The sequence below is a fragment of the Leopardus geoffroyi genome, chromosome A1 (assembly GCF_018350155.1).
Source record: "Leopardus geoffroyi isolate Oge1 chromosome A1, O.geoffroyi_Oge1_pat1.0, whole genome shotgun sequence".
NCBI classification, from domain to species: domain Eukaryota; kingdom Metazoa; phylum Chordata; class Mammalia; order Carnivora; family Felidae; genus Leopardus; species Leopardus geoffroyi.
This window is the reverse complement of record NC_059326.1, coordinates 65,927,287-65,946,821: the sequence shown is the minus strand read 5'-3', so window position 1 is coordinate 65,946,821 and position 19,535 is coordinate 65,927,287. Positions and strand designations below refer to the sequence as shown.

Genomic DNA, 19,535 nt, shown 5'->3' with positions numbered 1-19,535 from the left:
GTTTTCTACAATGGGTTTTCTGTAACAGAAATGTAAACCATAACATTGCTGCTCAAAGGTATTTTACCGTAACATAAACAACCTTGACTTATGAATTGGGGATGTTCTGGAAAGTTCTATGGAATGAAATTTCACTCACTTATTAAAAAAAGCAACTTTACTGAGGTACATGTATCAGTTACTTATTTATTTATTATTATTTATTTATTTATTTATTTATTTATTTATTTTTGCCCCCAACATCAGCCCTGGGTAAGCACTGTTCTGCTTTCTGCAAGTCTAGGTAAGCTGTTTTTGTTTGTTTGTTTGTTTTTCTCAAAATTTTAAGTAAAGAGAGAATCAGACAGTAGGCACTCGTTTGTGTCTAGACTCTTTGGCTCAGCACATCTTTGAGATTCATCGACATCAATCCACATTATCAGTATTTTGTTCCCGTTCCCACTGAATAGTAATCCTTTGCATGGCAACACCATAATTATTTACCCATTCTCCTACTGATGCACAGTTGGGTTATTTCTTATTTGGGGCTGAAAATAGCATAAGTTTTAAGATGGCATACAGGAGTCCACTCTTCAGAAAAATGCTATGGCGAATTATCCCATCATTGATCTGCTTTTCAAAGTTTGCAGAGCCCCCCACTTTGGTCTTGAACACATTGGGCCGTTGATTCTGGATCCAAGAATTCTCAGCCTCTGCTCATCAAGTGCCCTTCAGCATTGACTTACATCCTCTATTTCTTCATGGAGCTTGTCCAATTTTGATCTTTGAGTTCTGGCTTATTTCAAGTTGCTTAAGCTCAGAGGATCCCCTCTATTTTCACTGACCCATAATAATATCCCAATCCAGTCACCACGAGTTGAAGGTTTGAGGATAGCAGTGAGCACTGCATGGGCCAATTCTCTCAAATTATCTATCAGTTCTTTCTTTACCATCGGTTTCTGAAATTAATATAATTCCTCCTTTGAATTACTCTTCTCTCCCATAGGCAATCAAAACATGTTGGATTAGCAGAGAAGAAAATTGCAGTGCACGAGAAATGAGGAAATATCTTTATTATCGTGTGCCTCGATGGGAGAAGACAAAAACGTAGACATCAGTGTTGGTCTGCACAGCTGGCTGCATAATCGAGAGGCCGCAGGGGGGCACTTTCGGTGGTACATCCTCTGGTCAAAGGCTCCCTCTTGCAGACGAAAGGTTACAACCTCTGGCTTTAAGCTAAATCCTTCCATCAGATCCACAATGGAGATATCTGGAAAGCTGCTTAAATGAAGTGCTGTCTGTCCGGAGAGCAGAAGTGATAATCCGCAGAATCCTTTGGTGTTTCATGCTCTCCATCATTATTGGCATGTCGGACCTGACTGCATGGAAATGAGCTGAACCTCAGCAAAAGGATCTTGAAGTAGGTCAGACATTTATCATCGCAATAGATAGAAAATTCGCTTTTTATTTGGCCATTTTTTCCCCAGACAGTAAGTTCCACTGAACTTGAAGTGACCCATGATTATAATAGGCGTTTTATCTTCCAAGTGGGGAGGAGGAGGATTTGGGGACAGTACATTTACTGCCGTTTCTAAGGGCCATGAAGGAACTTTTACAAACCATATCCTCTAAAATGTCTCCCCAACTGATTTTATTTTTGCCTGGTGTTATCTGCCACAATCCGATTGTGAGGCAGTACCCATTCGTTAGCACACTTAATGCCCTAAGCCCTTCTGGCATATTTAAGGTAAAAAATAAACCTATCTCCAGTTATGTTTTGAAATATATAAAAAATTATATATTTTGTTCTTTACATAGAATGTGGGTAACTTAAGTCACCAGTTCTTACACTGAAAGAATCGACTCTCTCTGTCGGTTGCCACCCACCCAGCACAGGACTTAGCCTCCGGGCACCTGCAGGGTGGTACAGTGGTTAGAGTCCTGTGTTCAGGCCAGACTGTAGAGGTCAAATTCTAACTCCATCTCTCGTTTGCTTAGCAACCTCGAGCAACTAACTTAGCCTCACTGTGCTTTGGGTTTACTGTCTCTAAAACAGGAATGATATATCATAATAGTAACTATCTTATAAGGTCATTGTGAAGATAAAAGGAGCTGACAAATGCGTGGCACAGAAGAGGCACTCAAGAAATATTAGATGTTATTCCTGCCCTGTTAGATCCTCTAGAGTCTAAACGAGTAAGTATATGGCTAGACCTCTTTCCAGGAGATACACTCTACATAGTTGAGGGACAGGGTGCTATGGCCTAGCTGGAATTGAAGCAAGGAAGGTAGTAGGCAACATTGTACGCTGTCAGCATTTTACACTGACAGGAAGGCAGCTTTCAGTGACGTGTCACATACAGGCAGCATCAGCTGCAGTGTTAATTGTGCAGAACAGGCCTTTAGTGCAGCAGTAGAAAGAGCAGCCTTAGGTCCACCTGAGAGCATTAGCCAGAGGAGGCAGGCGCTGGAGCAGAGCATTCACAAGGGGAAAGCACTAGAAAGGCAGTTCTCATCTCATATTTACACAGTACATAATCATATTCAGTAACGCATTCACATATTAATTCAGTTATTACAAGATAGACGTTTTTCTTTATAATGCCTAAGTATCTGCTGCTACAGCTAATTTGAAACCAGGTAGGATGATAGTACATCCAAAGTAGGGAAGGAAAAAAAAAACTGGGAGAATTTTGCTTATAAGTTGACTGGCCCATCATTAAAGAAGCAATGTATTTTAAGAATGCTCCCTGCAAAGGCAAGATGGAAAGGCATTTGAGAAACAGGACGGTCATATTTTAAGGGTTTTGACTCATAATGACATCCTCTCTTATTTTTTCTAGAGCAAAGGTTACTTCCCAACACATTCCTGAGTAAACACAGGGGGCCACCCCTACCTCTTGCAACACAAATTCACAGCACATATAGTGGACCCCCATTTAATAAAGGACTCTGGAAATCTGAGAACGACAGTGGAGGCTAGACCCGTGGATCTTGTAAACTGTACCCCAGCATCAGGATGCCACAGTGGTCATAAATGCCAGGGAGAGTGCTATTTACAGCAGGGTAAACTACAAAAGAGACGTTTATGATGTCACAGTGGATCAGTCATATTTATGACTGTCCAGAGAAAAGCACTACTCTAGCTCTGCCAACCGGATTATTATCTACCGGAAACCCAGCCTAACCAGCTTATTGTTTCCATTAATGAGTAATGTGTGACAAATATGCTTTGAAAATATCAAAAACTCTGAAAAAGATAAGGCTTTGATGAACTGTATGTTGCATTAGAAATCTGTTCCTTTGGGTTTAATGAATTACTAATAGAAATGATGATCATTTCAGTTTCTACTTCTGAATAATCTGCAACAGAGATTGGCAAGCTTTACCTGTGAAGGGTCAGGCAATAAATATTTTCAGCTTTGTGGGCTGTATGGCCTCTGTCACAACTACCCAACTCTGGTTGTAGTGAAAAGGCAGCCATATAGAATAAAAAAGACAAGAAATAACAAGTGTTGGCAAGGATGTAGAGAAAAACAAACACTTGTGCACTGTGAGTGGGGGTGTGAATTGGTGCAGCCACTGTGGAAAACAATATGGAGGTTCCACAAAAAAATTAAAAATAGAAATACCATATGATCCAGCAATTCCAATACTGGCTATTTACCCAAAGATGAAAACACTAATTTGAAAAGATATAGGCACTCTTACATTTACCGAAGCATATTTATAGTAGCCAAGCTATGAGAGCAACCTAGTATCCATCAAAAGATGAATGGATAAAGAAGATGTGGTTATACATACACAACGGACTATTACTTAGTCATATAAAAGGATGAGTTCTTGCCATTTCCAGCAACCTGGATGGAGCTAGAGGGTATTATGCTAAGTGAAATTAATCAAAGACAAAAGCCATATTATTCACTTACATATGGAATCTAAAAAGATAAGACAAATAGCAGAAACAGACCCATAATTATGTAGAACTAACTGATGGTTGCCAGAGGGGAGGGGTGGGGAGGCCAAATGAATGAAAGGGAAAGGGAGGTAGAGGCTTCCAGTTATGGAATGAATAAGTCTCAGTGGTGAAAGGTACAGCATAGGGAATATAGTCAATGGTATTGTAATAGCATTGCGTGATGATGGATGACAACTATGCTTATAATGAGCATAGCATCATGTATAGATTTGTCAAATCGGTGTGTTGTATACCTGAAACTAATGTAACATTGTGTATCAACTACACTTCAATTTAAAAACAAAAAAAAGAAAAAAAAGAAAACACAGCCACAGGTAGTGCATAAATGAATGGGCGTGACTGCGCTGAATTAAAACGTGAATAAAACGAATTAGTCTACAACGAATTCGTTTTACCATTTGGTTGTCCTCAGCCTGTCTGTGACTTTTGGACTTTGTTTTTTACAACATTTATCACATCACCTTGACCGAACTAAAGGTAAAAACTATAAGGAACCTGTTCTTGTTTCTGTATCTGCTTAGCTATGTATCAAACTGTATGCAAAGTTCATTCTTTGGGCCAGAAAACAGTATCAAGAGTGAGGATGCAGAGTTGAAAGAGCCACAACCCCTTTCTGTATTTTAAAATATGTTATTGAAAGAATGTGTCAAACCAGAGAGAGAGAGAGAGAGAGAGAGAGAGAGAGAGAGAGACAGACAGAGATTAAAAAAATGGCAAATTTTGGAAGGCCATAAACTTCACAGTGATAGAGAACAGGGAAACAAAGAGAGCATGCTACACTGGGAACAGAGGGAATAATAAATGCCAATGGGGGTATTACTCTGGAAGGTTCATGATTGGGTTTGCCTCTTTATATACAGTGGCAAGTAAGCTCACGTATCCACTACATTTTGGCTTACACTATTTTGCTTTATAACCACTTTCTCCTATGTGTTGGGGGCTGTGTATATATGCTTCCCAGGGATGCTGACTAGGGCAGGATTTTATCTTGGGAATTGAAATTTTGAATTGGATTAAATCCTTTCCGGGGCATATGCACCATAAACTCCTCCCTCCTCCTTCTATGCAATTTGCTTTGGGACTCATCTTCCTCTCTGAATCGAATGCAGTACCTTGATGGACTTTCCATTCTGGCGAGTCCCCTGCACAGACCCCCTAAATATCAACTCATGGAGTGATAAATCAGTGGCAATGTCTCTCCTGCAGAACGGAAAGTCCATTCCTAGGCTTGCTTATTTTCCCCAGAAGTCAGCTAAACTTTCATGTGAGTGGCGAAAACTCTTTGAAGCTGCCCTCCTAAATACTTTAGAAATGCCATTTAGCTGGTACTGTGGGGAGAGAACTTAAGAAAAATTCAACACTGATAGCATTACGTTTGTTCTTCATTCAATCTTGGTGAACTTCCTAGGCACTCGAGCATATTGCTTTTACTGTTGCTGTCATTTCTGAAAGCCAAATTGCACAAAAACTTTTATAATCACCCAAGGGAAGTCCTCACGGAGCCTGGTGTCATTTCATGAATAGCAACATCCGCACGGGCTTCATGGTGTCCTGACCACTTCCTTGCTCTGTACTCAGGTAACCCCTCCAGCAGTCAGGGCAGGCTCCCCTACCTGAACAACGGGGCGGGCAGGACCTCCCAGGATTTCATGCCACCTCAGCTGATGACCCATTTGTTGTACAAAGGACTGAAATAAGACTCAGAGGATGAAGTAACTCTCCCAGTAGAGAAGTCAGAGGGTGATATCCCGGAATCAGGAAGGGACATTTCTAGACCAGAGCTCTTTTTTACTGTTTCCCAATGGCACTCCTATACCACTGAAAATAAAAGAGCCAAATGAGATAATGAAATTCATCAACTGACGGCTCAAAGTAAACTGGCTGCATTAAAAGCAAAGCCTTTCAAGGGGCGGATAACACAGGTGCCAGGAGGAGGCTTAAAATAAAAGCTTGAAATGCCTTGACAGGAGAAAATTAAGCTCTTGGCTTCCTGTTATTCGCCCACCACCATCCATTTTTGGTGGCTGTCTTCTCGTAGATAAAATCAGAGTTTGTGGATGCTTTCTGTGATTAATAGTTAGACATTTTTTTGTAAAAAAAAAAATACAATTTCATGTTCTTGAAGATCTTGCTAAACCTACGCTACCAAAATTTATAAATATTTTTGCCTACATTTGGAGTTTAATTACTGTATAGAGTTAGATGTGTCATCTCTGGAATGTATGTCTTATTCATTTATGTTCCCAAGACATGGAACACGGTCTGGTATACAATAGGCCTCAGCAAACCTTCATGGAATTCATGCAAAAGAATTTGTTTTTCACTACTGTGAAACAGAAAAAGATCTCACCAAGTTGTAATGATAATAATAATAATTATTATAATAATAAAATAATGATAATGATAATAGCTAGCATTTTTGAATGTCTATTATGGCCAGGCACTATTCTAAGGGACTTATGCAGAAATCTACTCTTTTATTTTTCCAAACAGACCCCCAGACACTATTAGCACCCCCTTTAAAAAAAACAAAAATACAATAAAGAAACTGAGGCACAGAGATATTAAAGTAACTGCAATATGGTCCCCAAATTAGAGAGTAAAGGTTCCAAGGTCAGCACTCAAACACAAAAAGTCTGGCCTCTGGGTCCACCTTTTTAGCTAGAAAAATGATATAGTAAGTAACTGTATTTTTATTTTACTATAGTGACCGCAACGACAGCAAAATGAGACTCAAATTATTGTTATACAATGGTTATTTTGTGAAATAGCATTAGCTGTGATAGATCTTGGCCAGCTATAAAGATAATTAAGGACCAAAAGTCTTCATTATTATAACTTAACTGTTCTCCATGTAATAAAAGTACAAATAAATTTAGAATGCTCATTCCACACACACCCCCACCTTTGAAAGTACTAGGGAAAACTGTAAAGCAGACATAGAATATCATACAGAACAAGTCTACAAGTATATTATCACCTCCAAGAATGACACCAAGACATTCTGTACAGGAATTCTGAAGTTCTTCATTCCGACACATCATAACCAACATATATTGGTATAAAAATTTCTAAGCACCAAATTTAAGCCCATGTACTGACTCAATTTAAATCGGGGGGGGGTGGGGGTGGAAACTACTTCAAAGAAGAGATTAAAATGAGCCTTCCCCTTCTTACATTTAAGAGAGTGGAAGTAAAGGGGCCAACAATTTAAAGCAACTCTTCTTTAAAAAATACACACTATTGAATATCTACTCTGGGACTGGCACTAACGTGGCCTTGCAGATAAAGGGCCCCTCTTCTGTGGATCTGTGAGAGGCACATGTAATCAAATGATCACTCACATACAAAATGCAGAACTATAATGACACAGAGTTAAGACAAAGAGGTGAACCTTGCTCTAAAAACCTCCAAAGGATGGATTTGTCTAAGGTCATCCATGAGGACCTTCCCGAGGAGCCAGTGCTGGATGCTAGTGTGTAAAGAACGAGAAAAGGCTGGCTAAGTGTGAAGGGGAAGGAAGAGGAGGAGCAGGACACATGGCAAAGACCTTTCTATAAAGGTCTGTGCTCTTATCCAACAAACCCGATTTTCAGAAAGCTGAGCTAAAGTAGATGGATCAGTAATATGGCTACATATGTGTGTAGTATGTTACTATCCATAATTCTCAATCAGGTTCATATAAATCAAAACCATGTTATGTATAACACAGTAATATGGTTGTAATGGGTTGTATTGTGTATCCTGCCCCTCCAAAAGATATGTTGTAATCCTAACCCTCAGTACCTCAGAATATGACCTTATTAAGAAACAGGGTCCCTACAGAGTAATCAAGTTCATTGGTTAAGAGCTCAGACTTTGAACAGGATTGCCAAGAAGAAAATACCTGACTGCTCGTGTGTTAGCTGTCAATGCTTCTATCACATAGAGGAAATAATAGCATATACCTCACAGAGTTGTTAAGATTATTTGTGAAATACTTAGAGCCTTTTATTCTGTACTCTTTTCTTTTAACACAATGGCAATTTTCATTTTTTGATCTTAAAAATAATGATAATAATATAATTATTATTAATATAAATGCACAGCGATCATCCTTTTCTTGACCCTACTTCAAAGTCAGCTTCAATTTCTCCCCTTCATTCTCATAACAAAATACCTTAAAATAATTGTTTATTCTTGCAGCCTATGAGGTTTCTCCTCCCCATTCTCTCTTAAAACCACAAAGATTCAGCCTCATCACCCCAACAAATTGTTAGTCAAGACTACTGATAATAAGCTCCACATTAATAGTCTGTTCTCATTCTCATTTTACATTGACCCAGCTGCAAAATTTAACATGGTTCTCATATGCTCCTATTTGCTACAGGTTTTTTCACTTGACTTCTAGAATATCATATTCTTATGGTTTTCCTTCTATCTTATTGGCTGCTGTTCCTGGTTCTGTTTGCTGATCCATCCACTTCTGTCAGACTCCTTAAAATGGAGTCCTTGGATCTCCACTCTTCACTATGTACCCTCACTCCCTTGTGATGCTATCTAATCTTACAGCTCTAAATATAACCCATATTCTGATGCCTCCCACTTGCATAAATCCAGATTAAACCCTTCTCCAGAACTCTAGACTCATAGATTCAACTGCCTACTCAAGATCTCCACTTGGATGCATGAAAAAAAAAAATCTCTAAAACTTCCTACGTCGCAAACCGATCTCCTCATATTCTTCCCCCAAACTGTACTACCTCCAGTCTTCACCGTCTCACTCAATGGCAACAACATATTTCCTGCTGTTCAGGGCAAAAACCTTGGAGTCATCATAGAGTCTTTACTTTGTTTTTCCCCATCTCACATCCTGTTGGTTTCCATCTTCAAAATATACCTCCAATTCACCCACTTCTCACTCCTTCCATTGTTAGTTACAGTCACTGACATCTCTTGCTGAGGTGCCTGCAAATAGTCCAACTGGTGTACCTCCTTTTCCTCTTCCCTCCAACAGGCCATTCTCAACATCGTACCAAGAGTTGCTATAAACCAATTTGCATTATTCCTTTGCTTAAAACCCTTTAACCAAACATGAAGAGCAGAAAACATATTCTATGTTGAAGTGAAAAGAAAAGTGCAATATGGAAAAGACAGGATTTATAAGCATTGGGATATTAGAACAAAAATCTAAATGAATAAATAAATATCATCATGTGTTCTTCTATTGGAAGCAGAATTTAAATTTCCTATTTTTTCAAACTAATACGGTTTTGATGAAACATTATGTTATGGAGCCCAAAAGAGCAAGTTAAAATTTCATATCTAAAAGACCCGACATAATAAAGCATTAAACCATCAGCCACTGCTCACTCATATAAGATCTATTAATAATGTAACTACAGTGTATTGGTCTGGTATGACAACAGGCAGTATTTGGGATTAATTTAATCATGGAGAAAAAAATTGTTATGAATAAATATGTATTACTAAAGGGCTCTTAACACTTTAACCCATCAAATAATAGGTGGTGGATAATTCATATCCTTACATTATAACTAATATTACTTAAAATAAGAGGTTATCAATCATAGCTATACATTTTTGTTGTTGTTATAATTTAAACTATAATGTTGTTTAATTGAATTATGTAAGCAATTTACCTACTCTCAAAGTTAAAAAATATATATAAATAAAATATATATAAGGTATAAAATATAATTACACATGTAATATAAATTAAAAATATAATATATATAAATATATATATATATTTATTTATACACACACACACACCCTTTATTTCTTCTTTTTCTCCTTATCTATAGCCCACAGGATCACTATTCTTTTTGACTCTATATAACACTTATACACCATGCTACACAGTTGGGCACTTGTATTTCTTTATTACACCTTATTTTTGCTATGTATATGCACGTTTCATCTCCTTGGATAAATTATGATAAGTAACTCAAGGGCCAATTTTCCCTCTTCATTTCTTCTAGCTCTCAGAGAATAGTAAAAACACAGTTGGTGTTTAGTTAACAGCACTTTATTAAAATACTCAACAAGAGGGGCACCTGGGTGGCTCAGTTGGTTAAGCAACCAAATCTTGATTTCGATTCAGGTCATGAATCTAATCAGGTCTCAGACCATGGGTCTGAGATCAAGCCCCGTGTTGGGCTCCACCCCCAGCGTGGATTCTCTCTTTCCCCTCTCTGTCCTTCCCCTGCTCACATGCTCTCCCTCTAAAATAAATAAATAAATAAATAAATAAATAAATAAATAAATAAATAAATAAATGTACTCAATAAGATCATCTCTATGCTTTAACATAATTGAATCTTCAGAAACCAAGAAACAGTTAACAGTCTTATAGTAATTTATGATGACCTCTACTATTTTAAAAGGATTTCCATTTGTACATTTGCTTTTCCTACTTGGCTTTGCACATCTTCCAAGGACCCTGCAAATGGCCTGGATCTTTCAGTTTGTTCTTTTTATTCAGAGATAGAATTTCTAATTCCCAAGGATAAAAGTAATGTTATGATATCGCTTGCACAGGCTGGCAAAACCATCATTTTATTACCCTGTAAAGTAGCTAAGACCTGATCAAATTATTCTGGATAGCATCTGTACAAACCTTCAACCATCTACAGAATTCACAATGGGTTGACATAGCTGACTACTTCCAAATCTTTCGCAACGTCTCTGATATTTTTATGGTTTGTCATCTCCCACAGAGAGCTTCTTTCAGTCTGTAGCTTTCTTTCTACTTGAAAGCTGGCTTTGATTTTCTCCTGCTGCTTATGAGTAAACTCCCTGGTGCGTTCGCAATTTATTGTGATCTATTTTCCTCTTTCCAATAAAGATAAATTTTACGGCCCCTCTCAAAGCGACCAATGTGAAAAAAGCCTTCAGAGTGATATTAGTGACAAGTAAGGTGCACTGCATACAGTTGGTACTAAATACATGATACGTGACCGCAAATTGTTTACTGTCCCACCATTTTAACACAGGAAATGCGGAACAAGAACTTACAATGAGGAAGAGGTAGCAAGAAGTGGCCACGAGAAAAGGCAGTTACTGTTATTTTTCTTCAACTCCTACTTCTGATAGATCCACAAAAAACTTGCTTTGCCTAACTAAAACTTTTAGTTTTAGTTAGGAACCAGGGCTGGAGGTCAGCTGAAGACGTATTAAGATAACCTCTGAGCACTGCCAAGAGTCACATCCGGATGTGGCTTTCTTCTCCAGCCTGTTGGTTCCCGTCAATTTATGCAACAGTCACCTCAAGCGTGTTGTGCCATTTCACACCTTTGTCCTTCATGGCCCCATTGGCATGGGACCTTCTACACATTGTCGACATAGAAAACCTGTCTTCACCTTTGCAAAATTCGTCTCAGCAGCAGTATACAGGTAGGTTCTTTCCAGGCATGCTCACCAACTCTGCCCTTCACCACTGATGCAGGGCTTATCACTTACTCCTTGGTGTAAACTGTGCAAATATCTCTGTTAGTCATGTTCTACTCATTTCCCTATAGTTTATAGTCATTTGTTCACATTCCTATGTCTCTTATTACGCAACTTTTGTAAGCGGGGTTCATGCCTCCTGAATCTTTTGATCCACTCTGCCTATCACAGCACCAGAGGCAAATTAAGTGTTCAGTTAACATGGGTTGAATGTTAGTAGTCTGGAGGGGTTAAAAACATTTTTGAACATGCTGCTTTATTCTCAGCACAGGTTGGGAGTCAGAGAATTTTGCTGATACCCTCTCACCAATTTATAGTCATCTGAGAAATTAATCTGATTTAGATTCATATAGTAGGAAAGTAAATAAACTAGATTTTTTTTTTTTCAACGTTTATTTATTTTTGGGACAGAGACAGAGCATGAACGGGGGAGGGTCAGAGAGAGAGGGAGACACAGAATCGGAAACAGGCTCCAGGCTCTGAGCCATCAGCCCAGAGCCCGACGCGGGGCTCGAACTCACAGACCGCGAGATCGTGACCTGGCTGAAGTCGGACGCTTAACCGACTGCGCCACCCAGGCGCCCCTAAACTAGATTTTTAAAGACCGTTCTAATAAAAGACGGTTTAATTTTATAAGTTTATATAGATAACAAAAATGAGACAAAGAATGTGTTGTCAAGCAGAACATATTGAATTTAAAAAATGTTTATTTACACTGAGAGAGGGGGGTGGAGAGAGAGTGCAAGCAGGAGAGGGGTAGAGAAAGAGGGAGAGAGAGAATCCCAAGGATGCTCTGCACTGTCAGGGCAGAGCCTAATGTGGTGCTCGAACTCACGAGCCGTGAGGTTGTGGCCTGAGCCGAAATCAAGAATCGGATGCTTAACTGACCCAGCCACCCAGGAGCCCCATCAAGCAGAATGTATTAATGGGCCCATGATAATTAACGGATATGAATGCTGTGTAGTTTATAATTAAAATACATTTTAGATGCCTATAGATGCTATATTTTTAGGATGTTGATGCTTCTTAAAAATTGAAAAATGTCGTAAGTAGGTAAAACTTCTCTTTTCTTAGTATTGAAAATCTACATATTAAAACTATTTTTAAGAAAGGTAATGCCAAGAATATACTCACTTGGGCCTTCCGTGGATTCCCAATGAAACTTTAACATCGTAATTCAAATGAAAATATGTAAATGCATCCTAGAAGGGGACAAGAGTGAGTTGGAATTTGAAAAACCAGAAGCATATTTAAAAAAAAGAAAAAGAAGACTCAAATAATGAGGTTTAATGTTATATGTGAATCAAACACTAGTACTGTGAGAGAAACAGAAGTACCCCAAAACCATAAACAGAGATTCGGAAATTCCCAAATGAGAAATAGGATGGAGGAAAAGATATTACTGTTCTTCCTAAAACTGCTCACTCAGTTTTTACGAGAAAGAACTGAAAGGAACCTGTATGTCATCAGGAAAATATGTTAGGTCTCTGTGGGTTTCAATGAATTATGTTTAATAGACTGGTGGAGTAATCAAATTATGATAATTTGGAAAAGACATCCCCATCTCTTCATGTAAGGTGTTCAAGAGTGATTTCTTCTTTATTTTCCTTGTGTTCTGGTTGTAATCAGATTCACAACATGATGTGTCATTAGTCCCATATGATAATGATAATCCTACCATGAGTTATGGAAAAGGCTAAGCCAATTCTGACTTCCCAAAATAGTTACAGCTGGTTTACCTTGTCCCCGTGAACATGTTATTTTTTTCCCATTAACTTCAGTAATTTTGTGAATTTCAATAATGTTCACATATAATACTTAAATATTGCCATGTCCTAAGGACAATGATAACTTGAATTTAGGAAAACTAAAATTACTTTAAAAATGGGTTTGTCTTCCTTTCTGGAGAGCCAGTAAGGAAATTCAGAAAACACATTAGCATGTATCCTAAGATATAATGTAATCACATCACATTAGCATGTTTCAGACTCGTGAATGGAATCTGAGTTTGATAAGCTATGTTCTTTCATAGAGATAAAATTATTGCCACAATATAAATCTAATGGAACTGACTATCAAGGGAAAGGAAACAAATTGAGTACATGTGTCAAATATAGTAAAATTTTTAATTCTTACCTTTGATTGCATCTCAAGTGAATCTTTTAGAAGTGAAAATATAGTACTTAAACCATTTTATAGCAACACCTATTTGAACAATTCATTCTGCTTATAAAGAATTTAAGGACTAAAATTTTGCAGCTTTGCTCAGTGAATCAGGTATAAACGTTAACCTCTCAGGGTTTTTGAAAAGTAATAACATTTGTAGTGGAGAATAGTAAAATGAAAATGAACTGATTGTTTTACATTATTTATAAATGTAATGTTTCCTCTACCATAGTGGTGCTAAGACCTTTTACCCCAACACAATTTAGCAACACAAGAGCACAGGAAAACAAATACAATGTCATAAAACCTACAGAATTATACTCCAGAAGACTGACTGTGGTTTTAAAAGGATTCATATCATTTAAATAGTTTATTCTTGGTCTATGTTTCAGGCTATCGATAACACATATTTTCATTATTATTTACAAAGTCAGAAGAGGCAACAGATAATATAAACAGAACATTGTTTATAGTGCTTCTTCTGTGTTTCTCCAAAAAATATTTGCAATTATCTTTTCAACTGTATTTAAGTTAGTACTTGAACCCCTTGAATTTTCTATTTATTTTATCTGCACAACTTTTAAAAAAAATGATGAAATATCAACATTAGGAATCTAAGATTTTGTACCAAACTAAACTCTGAGAATAAGCACAAAAGCACCTCTCTTCTGTTGCATGATACTAGCCAACGAGCAAGAGACTGAAATATCCATCTAGGTTAGAAATGGGATCATAGTCATTTGTAAGACCCAACAGAGAGGAAATATAATTTTGAAGTCAACACTCAGGGAACAATAAAAGTGTAGGTAATGGAAACACAGCCTGTTCTCATGTACAATCAATAATAAAACCATGTGTACAAGAGTTGAGAGTGTGTGAAAAAGAAATCTTCTCTTGCCAGTGGTTTTCAATTATTAATTGGACAGGTAAGGAGACTGATGAATAAATAAGTTTCCACCTTTAACTTGGTCCTGCAGGACTCTGGGTAGGAAGAACTAGTGGTATTTATGTTGGAAATATTGGAACATAACTCACTGAGCCCTGGAATTTCCCAGGAGAATCATGAAATTATATGGAATACTTATTTTGGCTTTAATTGATTATGTAGAACAAAATCTTAAAGATTCTTCGGAGGGTGTGTAAAGAAAAAGAATAGGAGTGTGATGTCTACCAAACTTTATTTACAGACCAATTAGCAGGATAGTACATGGGTTTCACTAAAACTGCAGTGAGATTCAGCCCAAGATGTACCTCACACACAGCCTAGCAGACAGGCATTTCCAAAGAGGATGGAGTATATACTTAAAACCATTAGAAAAGAACAAAACCCCAGATGACCTCCCTGCATTTTTCTTTGTTGAACGTCTACACTGCAGTGCATCATGAGGCCAGAGTATAGATAAGGAAAGCATTCCTCAAAGCAGATATGGTATCCCATAATTAGGATCAACCTATTCATAACAGAAATTGAGAGTGTTTACACTAACGTTGCTCCGGTAGGTTTTATAGTTGACCAGTTTGGATTATATTTTGCTTTTGTTTTTACATAAGACGTTAATATCACCTAACCTTTTTAATGATAAGAATCTGCTTTTGTTTACCAAGCTCCTTTTTCATATTTCTCTCTTGTAACCATTCTTCATCCCCACTTTGCATCATCCCCACTCTGCAGATGAGATAACAGAGGCTCAATAACTCAGAAAATTGGACCAGGTAACAAGTGGCTCCCTTACTCATTCTACTCTATACACCACAGCCATTGACAGTGATCTGATACACTCTACCCGCGGGAATACCGATCTAACAAACTGCCAATATAAACATCACATTGTTTTGTAGCTTTGTTATACAATTAAACTTCAAACACCCATTCTTCCAAGTTCGCAAAGGAGTCTTCCAATCCTCTCAAAAGTTACAGTTGGTGGAAACTCACGTAAAAGAAGAAAAAGATTTTCATGAGATCATTTGCTTCCCTCTACTCCACAGAGCCTGAAACACATTCCTGAACACTCCCAGCTGACTTCATTTATGATCACTTTTCAGCCTAACTCTCTCCCCAACTGTTAGATGGCACTGTGCCCGCTAACAAGGTGCTATGCCAATTTTTCTAGGACACACACGCCAATCAAATGTGGGATTCAGTAGAAAACATTGCAAAAGCCATCTCTGTACCAGGGCATCCATTATCTCTGACAATAACCTGCATTAACATCAAATACATCTTAAGTGTCAAAATTAAAATTATGAATCACTGAAGAAAATTCAGTACGGTAGATATAGTGCTTGAATCTCCCCAGTGGCCAGGCTGAATTCTAGGAGGCCCATTAACAGGTATCCTGCCGCTCAAAAATATCTTTGGAATTCAAAGTGATTCAGGAAAACAGCAACGACCTGGCATTATAAAAGTAAACTGTGTCACCCTAAAATTAGAAATGAGATCAATTAAAAGAGTGACAACCAGAAATAGTAGCTAGATAGATTCCAATGCCACACTCAAAAATAGGGGCATGCTATACAAGACAGTATGGCCTACACCTTGAAATTAATCACTAGCCCTTTCCCACACAGAGCTAAATTCCAGATGTGCACTCTTGAGTGTATACCTTAGTTCCTAGGTCATATGTCCATGACTGAAATAATTGCTATATTGAAAATTTCAGTCCCAGTAAAGCATTTCATTTAGTCCAACGCTCTCACTTCACCAAGGAGGGAAGAAATGAAGTCATTCAGACAATTAATTAGGATCCAAATAAGAATTCAATCCCAGCTATCTCTTATCCTTGGTCCTGTGAGCTCTGGATTACATCAAGCTTTTTCTTTCTTTACTTTTCTTCTATGTTATATTTATATTATGTTTAAGGTATGGCATGTTTTCATATTATATACATATATAGCTCACAATAAAATATTCGTAATGATAGTCACATGTACTTTGTGACTAATCAATAAATGCTTACTAATTACGTGGTTTTATTTTCTCAATACCTAAAGAGTGAATTTTCATATCTCCATTAAAATTGACATTCCTGTTGATATGAAACCCGAGACTGGCAAAATGAACTGCAATAAGACGGAAGAGTCCTCATGGGCTGAGCTTGTCTTGATGGGCACCTGCATTCTTGTGACCTACGTATATCTCTGTCTTAGTATTTAGCACTCTCTACTATTCAGTGGTCTTGTACCCACTTTGGAATAAAAGTTCTTTAAGGGCAGGGCTACGTCTTGTTCATTATTGTTTCCATTGCACCTGCCAAAGAGTTAGTGCCCAATAAATGTTTGCTGAATGAAGGGATGAATACATGCATAAGCTGGTACATGCCATGGGCTTCTAAAATGACCCCTGGCCAACCCTACTGATTGCCTTTTTCATGCCTGGTTTGTTTTCAAAGATTTCTCACAGGAACTCAAGCAAGTGAGTAAGATCTTTCAATCGTTCATTCATGACAACAGCATTTTTTTTTTTTTTACTCATGGGCATGAACTATTAAGACCTCTCAGAGGAAATTATTTTAATTACAGAAATCGGAACAGCTTAATTGTAAATGAGCAATGTGAGCACTTTACAAAAGAGACCACTTGCTTTTTCTATTTCTTTCACTTCTCTTTAATAATTACTATAACTCACAGTAAAAATGTTCCCAAGATTTCAGTATTCTGGCACACCTTTCTCTTCTATTTAGAAGAAATACAAGATCAAGAAAATCTACAGTGTCGATGTTTGAAGACTAGACAATCACACCTTTTTCTGCTAATACCTCACTGAACTAAGTTGTGATTGTAGAGTCAATAAGCATCTGGACACAAGAACAGTAAGACATGAAGGGAACATATGCGTGAAATAATGGTTACTCCACTAACTATGGAAACAGTATAGACATCTATATCTACATATAGATAGGTGATAGAGATATAAATAGTTTGGAAATCTGGAATACAAATGAAGATCATTACTCTTTGACAGATCTCAAGCTACTACATCACCTAGGTGATAACTAAGGGAATGCATGGCTTCTCAGCCTATACTGAGTCATTAATCTTTCAGTGGTCTACAATGTCTTTCCACATGAACATCCCAACAAAAGGAGCTATGGATCTGTTGGGTACCCACATGCACTAAGTATTCAATTTTTTTGTCAGGGTGGGGGGAGTGGAATTCTGGAAGGACGTGTATCTAAAGCCATCAGAAATTCAGGGTACTATTTACAATAATGTGGGAGAGGGTACAGAGATGGATAATATCCCTCCCTGTTATTCCAACCATGACAGGAATGAAAGAAAGGACAAAAGTAATATAACAGCAGCAATATTTTTTCAATGTCTGTCACATCCAAATTGCAGCAGTACTTGCCGTGACAAATACTGAAGACAGAAGGGTTGCTCCTTTGGGTACTAAGCTACAACCTCCAGGTGGAGGAGGTCCATCGCACAGGAAAATGTTGTGAAAACTTTAAAGGAATATATGTAGAACTCCACATGAACATGGTAAAAGCTCAGTGTAGAGGTTCTGAAGAGGTTGAATGGAAACAACAAAAACAAAACAAACAAAACCAAACACATACACACACACACACACTCACACACACGCACGCACGCACCTGATTAGGTGAAAAGAGATTCCTGAAGACACCAGAAGTGGCAATGGGCAGATTTTAGCAAGTGTTGAATGAAGTAAGAGATGATTTGATGGGAAGAGGAAGCCATATGATGGGTAAGAAACGTGGTGGAGAAATTGTCCCATAAGCTTTCATGTGGGACAAAGCAGGAATATATTTGCTGGATTAAACTGGGCATTGGATTGGGACTTGGACGATACAGGGTTGCAAGGTGAATGCGCAACTGAAGACTTGAAACCTAGGCTGCCGACCCAGACCTGTCAATCTCTTGTAGATAGGGATCTGGCATTCAAGTCTGTTCCCAGCAGACAGCTAAGCGCTTAGTTAAACATTCCTGATTATTGACAAGCAACATACTGCTGGGATTTACGAACATGACGGTGACTTACTGAAAATAGCATGTGGTGACGGTATGTTCTTAGGATGCCCAAAATAAGCAACAGAGCCTAAAGGCTGGGAAAGCCGCATGGAGCGGACAGCAGCCTGCACTTCAGGTGACTGAAACTGAGCAAATGGGATGGGAGAGATATACATGGAAAGCACCATAGAGAGAAAATGACCTATAATGGGCCACAAAGTGATTGTGCTGCTCCAAATTATTAAGCTTTCTTCTTAATAAATTGGTTTGTAGAGTTGCTGAGTTTGGAAAAGGAAATGCAACTGTAGATGTTGGAATGAAGACAGAGTAAGAATTTGAGGCTGCAGATAGATAGAAGTTACCTACAAAGTTTCTCTCCACTGCAAATACTCTGACATATCTGTAACCTCTCAAATAGATTTTTGACTCAGCAGTGAAAAGTAGAGAGAAAAATGACACTGTACAGCTAAAATTATGGGATGCTCACATTAAATTGCCTGCCCCTTGAAACTGAGTCAAAGTTGTGCTCAGAAAAACTGCTAACCTAATATTCTCTGCTCTCCTGAGGGAAGTGATTTTAAATCTCACAATAAATCAGTTTACATATTCTAAATTAATTCAATGAATGGAATTATAAAATAAGCCCAAAGTCAGCTCTCTGGCATGATGGTATTATGAGCCTGGGGGAAAGCGGCAAGGATCCAGAACAAGGTGGCTGGTGATCCAACCTATCTCATGAAGGGAAACTCAATAACAAATCAAAGTTTTCAGAGTGGTGATGAAAAGTATCAATTCCATAAGCAGTTATTGAACAGGATCCCTCTTACGGTAAGCCCTTCCTTGACAGTGACAGGCATTTTGGGACGAAGAATGTCAGCTCTGTCAACCTCTAGTACATCACCTTATGCATCCAAATAGTAATTCACTAAAATTGCAATTTTCCAGATTCTTTTAAACACTGTCTGCTCAAATGTTTTATGGGAAATCT

General features: G+C 38.0%; 1 protein-coding gene and 1 long non-coding RNA gene across 3 annotated transcripts in view; one reads left to right on the top strand and one right to left on the bottom strand.

The window, feature by feature from the left end:
* GPC6 (glypican 6) overlaps positions 1-19,535 on the bottom strand; it is a 1,119,539-nt gene that overhangs the window by 516,788 nt on the left and 583,216 nt on the right. The gene's annotated exons all lie outside the window — the stretch shown is intronic.
* Positions 10,730-19,164, top strand: LOC123599267. Its single transcript, XR_006713076.1, has 3 exons — positions 10,730-11,356; positions 15,249-15,289; positions 16,568-19,164. It is a non-coding gene; the product is annotated as an uncharacterized LOC123599267 (long non-coding RNA).